General features: G+C 40.2%; 1 long non-coding RNA gene across 1 annotated transcript in view; it reads left to right on the plus strand.

Annotated features, from left to right (window-relative positions):
- LOC108432041 overlaps window positions 1–8,648 on the plus strand; it is an 87,885-nt gene extending 79,237 nt beyond the window's left edge. Inside the window, exon 3 of the long non-coding RNA XR_005131441.1 lies at window positions 8,106–8,648. This is a non-coding gene — a long non-coding RNA (uncharacterized LOC108432041). The remainder of the gene's footprint in view (window positions 1–8,105) is intronic.
- The last annotated feature ends 2,240 nt before the right edge of the window (window positions 8,649–10,888 follow it).

A 10,888-nucleotide genomic window follows, 5' to 3' on the forward strand; every position in this document is an offset into this window, starting at 1 on the left:
GGCTGCAGTATGGTGCACTGGCTACTTGTATACATGTTTTAAGTTTCAGGCCAGGGCATCTATATGCAATACAGAATGATATTAGGGCCTGTTTATATTGTTTCTCATGAAATGCTCATATAAGCAGCAGCTTAAAATGTGACACTTCTTGTGGTCTCAGGTGGTCACAAATTTTTATGAAAACACCAGTTTTGACTTGATTATGCCATCACCTGCCATTGGAACAATATGTACTCTATAGCTTTTTAACAATATTCTAATCTTTACTAGTTCTGATCTTTATTGACAGATTGTTGATGGTATCTGACATCGTATTACTACAAATGTATAAAGCTTACAGTTGGAAGTTTGAACACCCCTGATCAGATTATGTTTTGTTGATTTTCTAAGTGGACATCAGTTCATGTCCTCGCCAGAGAACGTAAATGGCTTTTCTTCACATTTTAGGGCACAATTTCTATGTATTTTTGGAGATTAACAAACTGGAAAAAATAGAACAATATAAAATGTGCCATAAATTTAGATTTTGTCCATTCTATATAATAAATTGAGCAAGTGTGCAGAAATGTGTTCTCTGTAGAGGATGGGTTAACTTATTTCACTGAGATGATCAACCAAACATGGTAGTTTACAAGGGGCGCACAAACTTTTGCATACTACTCTATAGTTTTACATCACAAAAATTCTAAAAGATCTTTTTGATATCTTTAAAAGTTTAAATATTTAGATTTATTATTCATTTTAAACACATTTTTTTTGTTTTCATGTCATTGCCAAAACAGTTTTAGCCTGAAGGCGGAGCCTTATTTTATAACAGAATGTTCAGTTAGTTATTTTAGAAAAATATACACAATTACTGTATAGACACTCAAAGCCAAAGGAATTAAGTCTAAAGTCACAGTTAAGCATCCAAAATGTGCTTACAACTCTTCCTTTGAACCAGCTTGGTTGATTGATCCATATACACTATTCATTTTTATATTTACAGTTATTGATGGCTGGGAAACAACGTGCTCCTCGCCGCACACTCCACTTTCTTGTGTGGATCTGTTGCTGCATCTGAATAGTTGAATGAAGCTTCCTTTCCTCTCCGTTTTCCTTTTTTTCTCCGTTTTCATTTTTCCTGATCTGTAGCTCACAGTCTCAGTAACTATACTGGCAGAACTGGACCAGCTTATGGCTGCGCACGACTACCAGATTTGCTGATAGAGGAGATTTGCTGTTGAGCGTGAGAGTATTTTGGTTTGACTTCTGTGTAGCATCTTGTTGTAGCTTGATGGACGAAGCCCCCTTCAGTGACAAAAAGATAACCCTGAGTGTGTGTCTATGAATGTCTTGATATTGGTGCAGCGTGGTTGTAACCCAACTTTAAACTTTTGTTATTAGTCACTCGAAGTGTTTGACATTGTATTCAGTCATAAGAGTGACAGTGTGTGCGCGCGTCACTTATGAGTCAAAGCAATTTTTTTTTGTGTATAGCATTTTTGTACACGTGCAATTCAAAGTGTTTCATGAATAGGCATGAAAGCAAAAACGGTTACAAAATTTGAATTAATAACACAATTCTAGCCATTAAACAAGACAATAGGTGTGATAAGCTCTGTGTGCTACAGAGGAAGCATATTTAAGAGGCCTGTATATCAGAGATATATTTTGATCCTGAGCCTTTTAATAAACAGAGAGCAATACTTTAAATGGATTCTGTGACTAACTGCAAGCCAATGTAATGATTTAAGGGCTGGAGTAATGTGCTCTTTTTTCTTACCCCCAGATAAAATAATAGTAGATGCATTCTGGATAAGCTGTAGCTGATTTATAGACTTTTTTGCCCTTCATTCTTGCCTGGCTTGGATTCTTGCCGATTTCATTATTGTGTTGGCAAGACTAATGAACTTTAACTCAGGGTCCAAAAGAACACCAAGATTTCTGACATATTTTAAAGGAGTTAAAGTAAGGATTCACCTCGGGTCTTTACTCATTATTTCCAAATAGGATTGTCTCTGTTTTGTCTTTGTTTAACTTAAGGACATTCTAGTACTCTGTATCTCCTCAATACGCTTACTCAGTCGACCTGAGAGAGCGAAATAGATGTTATCATCTGCTTGAGTGCAACTCCTTCATTACTTTTCACAAGTGATGGAAGCGAGAATAACCTTTAGAATAGCCTTTATGGATGGATGGGTGATACTGCTGATTTGATCTGAAACCAAATAATAGCAGGGCTAGTTTCTTTATCACAATACCAAAAATGATTTGCCGTTGTCTTTGTGTATACAACAAAAGCAGTTCCTAGCCTACACAACTATTTGCTGTAATCACTTTTCCCACTATTTTAACATTAAAACATTCCATGTGTGTCTTTCAAGAAAGAATTACTGAAATAAAGCAGTGAAGAAATCACTTTTAATATTGTTATTTTTACATGTGGTCAATTCTCAGAAGTAAATGTGAGGAGTGGAATTGACTGGTATCAGTCCATCCACCGTTACCATGCCATGGTTTACTGATTTTATTTTTCAGTCCATGGCACAATGAGACAAACCTGTGGCTGCCTATTAACCTCTTTCAAGCCCCATAGTTGCCATTCTGGTGGAGGGGAAATCCATACTCTGGTATTTATAGTAAACGTAAATGAAGAGAACCATTCTTTCATAATTCTATTATCAGATAAACTGGGACACTGTTGCCTCTGTGTGTGAAATATTGTGACTTTATTGGGCTGCTAGTGAGCAATGAGGGGTAAAACATGCAGCACAACTGCAGCTGTATCCATATCAAACAGTCGTGCACAACTCCATTTAAACACAATTAAAAAAATCGACTTGCCTACTCGCACACAAAAATCCAGTCCATTAGTTTTGTGTATCACACACATTTCCATCAAAAAATATTACACCAATGTTATTGTAGAAAAAATGCATAGTTCATCTTTGGCACTCCAAAGTAGATGCAAACTGTGTTCTGTGGCTGCTGTGAAGAAGATAAATTAGTGTTAAGGTAGAGCAGCAGTTGACAACATTGACCAATGTCTATGAACACCAAACAAATGTGTAGTAAACTATGGGCTATGACTGAAGCTCCAGCCTCTGTTCTCTTCCATTTTGTATGAGGAACATCACTAGTCTGGAGCAACGCTCTGTAAACATGAAGTGATAAATGAATCATTTTGATGAATTGTATTATTTAAATGCAGATACAATCTAAGAAGATTCATCATGACAAGAAAAAATAAGCTATTCTATTGCACCTTTGAGCTATCTGAGGTGTCTGCACGCTTCCTGAGAGAGAGAGAGAGAGAGAGAGAGAGAGAGTGTGTGTGTGTGTTGTGTGTGTGTGTGTCTGTGTGTGTGTGAGAGCGAGAGAAGAGAGACATAGTTGTTAAGTGGTGAGTGTTGGGGGGGGGGGGGGTTTCTTTGTGCCCTTGGGGAGGTGAGAAGGGCTGATATGACCATGATGAATGATCAGGAGAGTGGTGTGAAAACACTTATTACTGGATGTGAGAACCAGAAGAGTGTGTGTGAATGTGCACACACACACACACACACACACACACACACACACACACACACACACACACACACACACACACACACACACTTAACCAGTCTGGCGAACACTTCTTCAAAAAGAATGTGAACAAGCTGTAAATCTCTACCTGTAGCTTATGTGCGTATGAGATGTGACATGAGATGCAAACGGCCAGTGTTTTGATAGTGTGCTAATACAGTATTTACAGTCAAAGAGTGAAATGACTGAACAATTAGGTTGAGAAATAGTTGCACTTTGAGGAGGTTATTCTATCTGTCACACACAGCATATTGGAGTTCATAGATGGAATTATATAAAGAAAATTAGCGCAAAGTGTAGACTTTCAGTTTTAATTTGGGTAAATGATATAGAAATTACTACTTTTTATATACATCAAAAGTAACTGGACAGTTGGCTGCTCAACTGTCCCACGGCCAAATGTCATCCCACTTCATTTCACTGATAATTAGTTGTATAATTAGTATAATGAGCAGAAAAAAGGTCTAGAGTTGATTTCAAGTGTGGCATTTGCATTTGGAACCTGCTTCTGTTATAACCCTCAATACAAAGTGCAAAGAGCTTGTGAAGCAAGCCATCATTAGGCTGATAGATCAAAACAAACTCATCAGACAGATGGCAAAAACAGTAAATGGAGCCAAATCAACTATTTTGTACATTCTTACAAGACACAACACACTGGTGAGATCAAACACCAAAAGGGCCAGAAGACCATGAGAAAAAAACTGTGGTGGATGAATTCTTTCCCTGGTAAAGACAAACTCAGTCACAGCAGTTGGTCAGAACAAAGAGCACAAACACCCTCCAGGAGGTAGCTATATCTTTGTCACAGTAAACAATCAAAAGACGGTTTATCAGAAGATGTAAACCATCGCTGAGCCTCTAAAGCAGAAAGAGTAAAATTTACCAAAAATTACAGTTCTGGAACAACATCTTATAGACAGAGGAGACAAAGATCAGCTTGTGTGAGAATGCTGAGAAGAAAAAGAGTATGGAGAAGAGAAGGACCTGTTCATGATCCAAAGCATATATCCTCATATGTTTAGCATGGTGGAGGTAGTGTTATAGCTCTATATTATATTCTCAGGTTCAGCCAAATGCTTCAGAGCTCATTGGACAATGCTTTATGGTGCAGATGGACAATGACAAAACCTACTGTGAAAGCAACCCAAGAGAAAAGAAGTGGAATATGCTACAATGGGCAAGTAAATCACCTGACTTCAGTCCAATGCATTTCACTTACGGAAGGTAATGCTGGCATTGCTCCAAGAAGGTCATTTGAGGTCCTCTTTTATCTTAAAAGCGAGATGGAGTAAAAGTCCTTTGTCAGTTGTGCCACATTTACCTTGTAGGAAATCAGAATCTGTGATCAGACCTTTCTGCATGTAACACTGTGGAGCGATGACGAGGTGGATGCATATGCTGAGAGAAGTGAGATTTATTAGGAGCAAATCCAGAATCAGGGTCAAAACGGTCCAGGGTTAGAGAGCCAACACGGGAGGGGCCGATCGTGACAGTAACCAACTCCCCCAACCAAAACAAAACCAAACACAGACACAAGGGACCAAAACCAGGGACAGAACTAAACGGGGACAGGAGCCGGGGCGAAAAGAGCAGGGACAGGACATGGGACATGAGAAACAGAGGACAGAACAGGCACAGGAAACAGGGCAGGCAAAGAAACAGGATCAGAGACAGCGACCGGAGACAATGCAGGATGAGGAGCAGACACATGAGAACACGGAACTATGGGCACAGGCACAGAAACAGAAACCGGAGCAGAGACAGGAGGAGAACGCGGAACAGGAGCCCAAGACGTAGAAATAGATGAAACCACAACAGGAAAGGGCACAGACACAATAAAAGGGAACAAAACCAAATCAGGCCCACGGGGAGCAGCAAACACAGGCGAGGGTGGGACGGGCAGGACAAAGGGGCTGTGATGTTCTCGGAGGCAGACAGGCCTGCAGCAACGTCCTTGGCGACAGGTCCGGCAGTGACAGGTAGCGGTGACAAACGGTGGGTCCAGAGGTGCGGTGACAGGTCGAGTGCCGCGGGGTGCGGCCACAGGGACAGCCGTGCAGCGGGGTGCGGCAATGGGATCAGGAACTCGGGCAGCGTCCACAATGCCGGGAATGGACTGCTGCACCAACGTGGAGGAACAAAGAGAAACAGAACACTCTCGGCCGCTCCCAAAGCTCACCCGAGCTATGGAAAGCTTGCAGTGGTGCTTGAAAGCAAGCCGAGTGCCATATAATGGGTTTCCTGCATGTTCCTTCCATCTCACCTCGTCTTGTGCTACAGGTCACCCCTCCCTGCAGCGGGTGGGTACCATAGGCACTTACCTGGGCTCTCATGGTCATAATACAAGACAGGATTGTCCTTTGCAATTTTATGGGAACGACGAGAAGCTCATGTACCCTCAGCACCAGGGGATTTGTTGTCTCCAGCTTGTTGGCGTACTCATACTGCGTTGAAACAGCCATAGTTTCATCCCAACGGAACAACCACATATCAGAGTCTTGCTTTCTTGCTGTGTCCTTGATTGGCTGGTCATTTTGTAACGCTGTGGAGCGATGATGTGACGGACACACATGCTGAGACAAGCGAGATTTATTAGGGGCAAATCCAGAGTCAGGGTCAAAATGGTCTAGGGTCAGAGAGCCAACATGGATAGATGGTGGGACAGACATAACATAAAGGAAAACAGGAAAAACACACAACAGAGGCCGGAACATGCCATTTTACGCGCCATTTTAGTTTTGGATTTAGATTGAAGTAGTCCAGGGATTTCCAACCTCCATATTTGGCACATCTTTACCATGTGGTCAGCCGCTACAGACAATAATCTTTATACAGGACACAAAAGAACAGACTTAAATCACCCAAAAAAATAAGCCAGTGGGCAGGTGATTCAGTGTCTGACCATTTGTTGCCATTATAAGTATGTGTTCACATCATTTGTTTCTGTACTTTTACTAAGCACAGGGAGATGTGTGTAAATTATCGTCTGTTGAAATTGACTGGATGCTACAGGTACAGAGATTAGTACGTTTCATTGACTGTTTTGCTGCCACTCTGACTGATGCTGAATTTACGCTGAGTAGAATGTAACATATTGGTAGATATTGATTTTTGAAAAACGAATGTTGCAGTAGCCACAGCAAAACTGTTTCTAATCAGATCATTTCACATGATGGTGTAACATTCTATCTTTTGTGTAATTGTCTTTCTGTTTTAGTCTTGGTTTTCTTTTGGTTTTAGTGCCATGTGTTTTTATGTATATGCAATGTGCCTTTGTTGCTTTGGTCTGTCTCCTTCTTGGTCCTCCCCTTATATATATATATATATATATATATATATATATAATTACACACCCATACATATGTAACTTTGTTTGTATATATATATATATATATATATATATATATATATATATATATATATATATACACCACTATATATATTGCACTATTTCCAATGTACAGTTTGCACAGTAATATAAGTTATGAAATGAAAGGCTATGACTTGTACAGTTTTACACATTACCATATATGCAATTTGTCAGTCGGAGGTAGATAAATGAGATGCAGGGTACACAGGGGATAGAACTCTGATGTGTACATATTCAGAATATGCACAATGTAATTGTCATGTAATTGTTAATTACAAAGATTTGTTTACTTACCTAGATTATTTATTTATGGTTCCAAGCCCTCCCAGGCCTTGCACGCAAAGCCTAGGCTTCAGCAAGCTCACCAGTCCAAGCCTCTCTTACTAGCGTTTAGGGTCTGGCAGACCACACAAGGAGCCTGGTCACTGTGCACATGTTGTTACTATTCAACTGCATCAGTCTTGGATTGTTATAATTATTTATAAACGATTATAATGACTGTTCTAATTTTTGTGAAAAAAAAACCGCTTATGCTCTTTTTGATGAACAGCTTCCTCACAGAAAGGTTTTATATGAAATGGTCATAAATATACTACTTGACATTATTTTATGCAGAGATGTGTACACAATTCATGACTTGGACTCAAGTCAGGCTTGAGTCACAAATTTGATGACTTTATGCTCGAGTACCAATGTTGTCAGATGTCTGTCACTGTCCTTAAGCTCTGATTACTTTATTTTGGAAGATGAGAAGTGTTACAACTTAAGGTCATCTCTGTAAGCTGTAAACAAGCAAAGCGTCAGTGCGCCCTCCGCACTAAAGTCTTGAAGGAGAAACTCACCAGGCAATTGACAGTTTTCCTCGTGGTAGTGAAACAAAAACACAGCTCACTACACTCTACACTATTTTTTTCTCATGTACATTACATACAAAAACTAAACAGTTGGTTAACTGGTGGTTTAGGACAGTAAATAAAATGGTTATATTTGTGTTGTAGACATTGTGACCCCTGTAAAGAGCCTATTCACCACCACTGTAAAGAAATTGGAGTTGCTAGGTTTCTCTAGAATGCCCCGTTTACATTTTAACAATTGAATTATGCAAAATATTTGAAAAATGGTGTAATTATACTTTAGTAACTCCTTGTCACATTTGTCTGTAAAGTGTCTGTGGCATGCGCTGGCTCTCGCGGCCGTCATCATCCTGCCCGAACACCCAGCGGCGACGAACCTTGGCGAAGATGGCAGGGAGAGAGCCGCAAGTGTGCAGGGGGCGGAGCACAAAGCCTGAGCCCCACCGTGGCACCAGCGTTGTCCTCCTCCTCTCGATGAGGACGCTGGTGCCAGCCACGAGAGGCACCAGGGCAAGGAGTCCCAAGCACCACCTGTTACGCTGTAAGGCTGCTTCACTACACCTCACGCTCGACCCGGGTGGCCGAGCTGCCAGCTGGGGGCGGTGACGAGAAGGCAGAGCGGTGAGCTCTTTTTCCTTCTCTGCTCGGGTGATTTTAAAAGGAGCTGAGTGAACAGAGAGAGAGAGAGAGAGGGACAAGCAGCAGCAACAGAAGACCGAGTGGAAGAGCTGAAAAGCTTGAGTAAGAGACTGAAAGCCTAGCTGTCTGAAGCTACCGAAAAGTGGCCAGCATATCTTTGATTGTATTTGCTTTGTGTTTATTTGGGAAATAAATATGGCTGCTGCAAAACAGAATCCTGCCTCCAGCATCCTCCTTGAGTCTGGGGTAGCACATGCAGTGCTACAGTGTCTTTTTACAAGTCACTCTGAATCACACCAAAATATTCAGTCAGGTTGAATCAATGGGAAATATTGGGAAATATACTTTCCATCTCTTTAAAGAATCGTAATTAAATTGAGTCGCTATGAGATCAGAGATTTACCCCGTAGTGGTTCTGCTCAGAGGCTCTGTCTACTCTCTACTAGCCGTCTCACATCAGTTTGAGGAAAAAATGGCCTGTTTTCTCTCAGCGAGAATGCAGAGCTGATGCTTGACTGGGGATGATTTTCATCATATTGTCAGCATGCGCTGGGTAGAGTTGCCAGTGTGAGCTTATTTGTCACCCTTAAAAAGGCATAAAAATGCCCTTTTTTTCCACATAACAAGTCATTAAAATTTAAAAGACAAGTCTCTGTGGCAGGGCAACACAGTCAATCCATTTCTCTGCATTTCTCTCCCACCTAACTGTCTTCCAGCTCCACTATTCTAAACTATCTCACTTCAAATAAAATCCAGTGTTCACTTTACTGGCACGGATGCTCTTCTTTATTGTACTTCCAAAGCATTTACAATGCTAATAAACATATAACATTCAAATAGACTTAATATAAATGCATTATTGCTAATAAGTTTTTTTTTAATAAGTATTGCTCATAAATTATTGTCGCTTTGGGAGCTACATGATAACTGATGGTTTAAAGGACCTGTACCATGAAAAGTAGAACTTTCCTCACCTTTATAAAATGACACAGGCTAATGTTGTGTGTAAGCATTAAGATTTCAGTATGTACCATTCATGTCCCAGTTCATACAATGCACATGTGATAAAGTTGCAAAAACAGCCCCTTTTGAATTCACTGTTTTTGTGACGTCACAAAAGCCAACACATTTAGATATATCCTAATTCAGCCTACAATTTAGCCCTGCCCATTCATGCTCATTTACATATCAATGTTCAAGGCACAGTAACAAAAACAAAGGTCTAGTGACCTCAGCATTGCACCATGAAGCTCACTTGGGGTCCTCTTTATGATACAATATCCTGCCCACTCTTTAATTCTCTCAAATCACTCTTTGCCCACTTAATAAAATCCCTTCGTTTTCTGTTGTTATGTGAGATGAATTCATGTTATTTTATAACATGTTTTAATGTTCAAAGGTTTCAAACATGCATTTTCAGATTTTGGGAGGCATAAATACCGAAAATGAATTTTATTTGATGCACTGAAAACAGCACTGAGAACAGCACTGAGAACAGAGCACATTTACATGTAACAGTCTAAAATGTACACTGACAAAACCAGCCTGTTTAATTCTAACGCATAAGAAAGGTTGAGGAAATATTCATGCAAAAATGAATTCTGACTGTTTTAGTAAATAAAACCACACACATGTTGGCTGCTTGAAGTTTGCTTCTTTAGTTGTCTAACTCCAGTGCTAAACTAATATAACTAGCAAGTAAAAGAAGCTGACAACCAATCAACTTTGCATTATACACACCTCTAACTCCTCCTTGGCTCACACTGTTAAATCACGATGTAATCTCAAACAGACTTGCGTATGTTTTTTCTGACATACTGTTATAAAAATGGACAAAACATGTAGATGATATTGTGACTGTAAGGTGACTGCTACTAATGATCAGTTTAGGTAAGAATAAAATTGTATGAATTGTATTTTTGGCTGAGGTCTCACTTTAACATCAGCACCATGACCCACTGGCAGGCCCAAACTTTTATTACACACTTCTAATAAGCACCTTCTGGGTGCTCTGGTTTTCTTCCACAGTCCAAACACATGCAGTCAGGCGAGTTCAAGATACTCAATTGCCCCTATGTGTGTGCGTGTGCCCTGTGATGCACTGGCAACCTGTCCAGGATGTTTCCTGCCTTCTGTCCAATGATCGTTGGGAGAGGCTTCAGCGCCCCCTGTGAATTAGAAGGATAAGCGGCTTAGAAAATGAATGACTGAATGAACAAATGGATAGCTCAGCCAATTTGCATTGTAGTTCCTGTAGTTACTGAATAATAAGTAAGCAAGCAATCCTGGAAACATGTAGTGAAACGAACGGGGAATGTATTTTAAAGCTCCTGAAAAGCTTAGTGCAGCAAATATTGAAGGACAGTTCATTTATTTTTCCTGTAAGTTATTGATGGAATGAACTCACAGAAGTTTGAATGCAGACAGTTTTCCTTTTACTCTCTGTCTATCACTT

Source organism: Pygocentrus nattereri, chromosome 14 (genome assembly GCF_015220715.1).
Source record: "Pygocentrus nattereri isolate fPygNat1 chromosome 14, fPygNat1.pri, whole genome shotgun sequence".
NCBI classification, from domain to species: domain Eukaryota; kingdom Metazoa; phylum Chordata; class Actinopteri; order Characiformes; family Serrasalmidae; genus Pygocentrus; species Pygocentrus nattereri.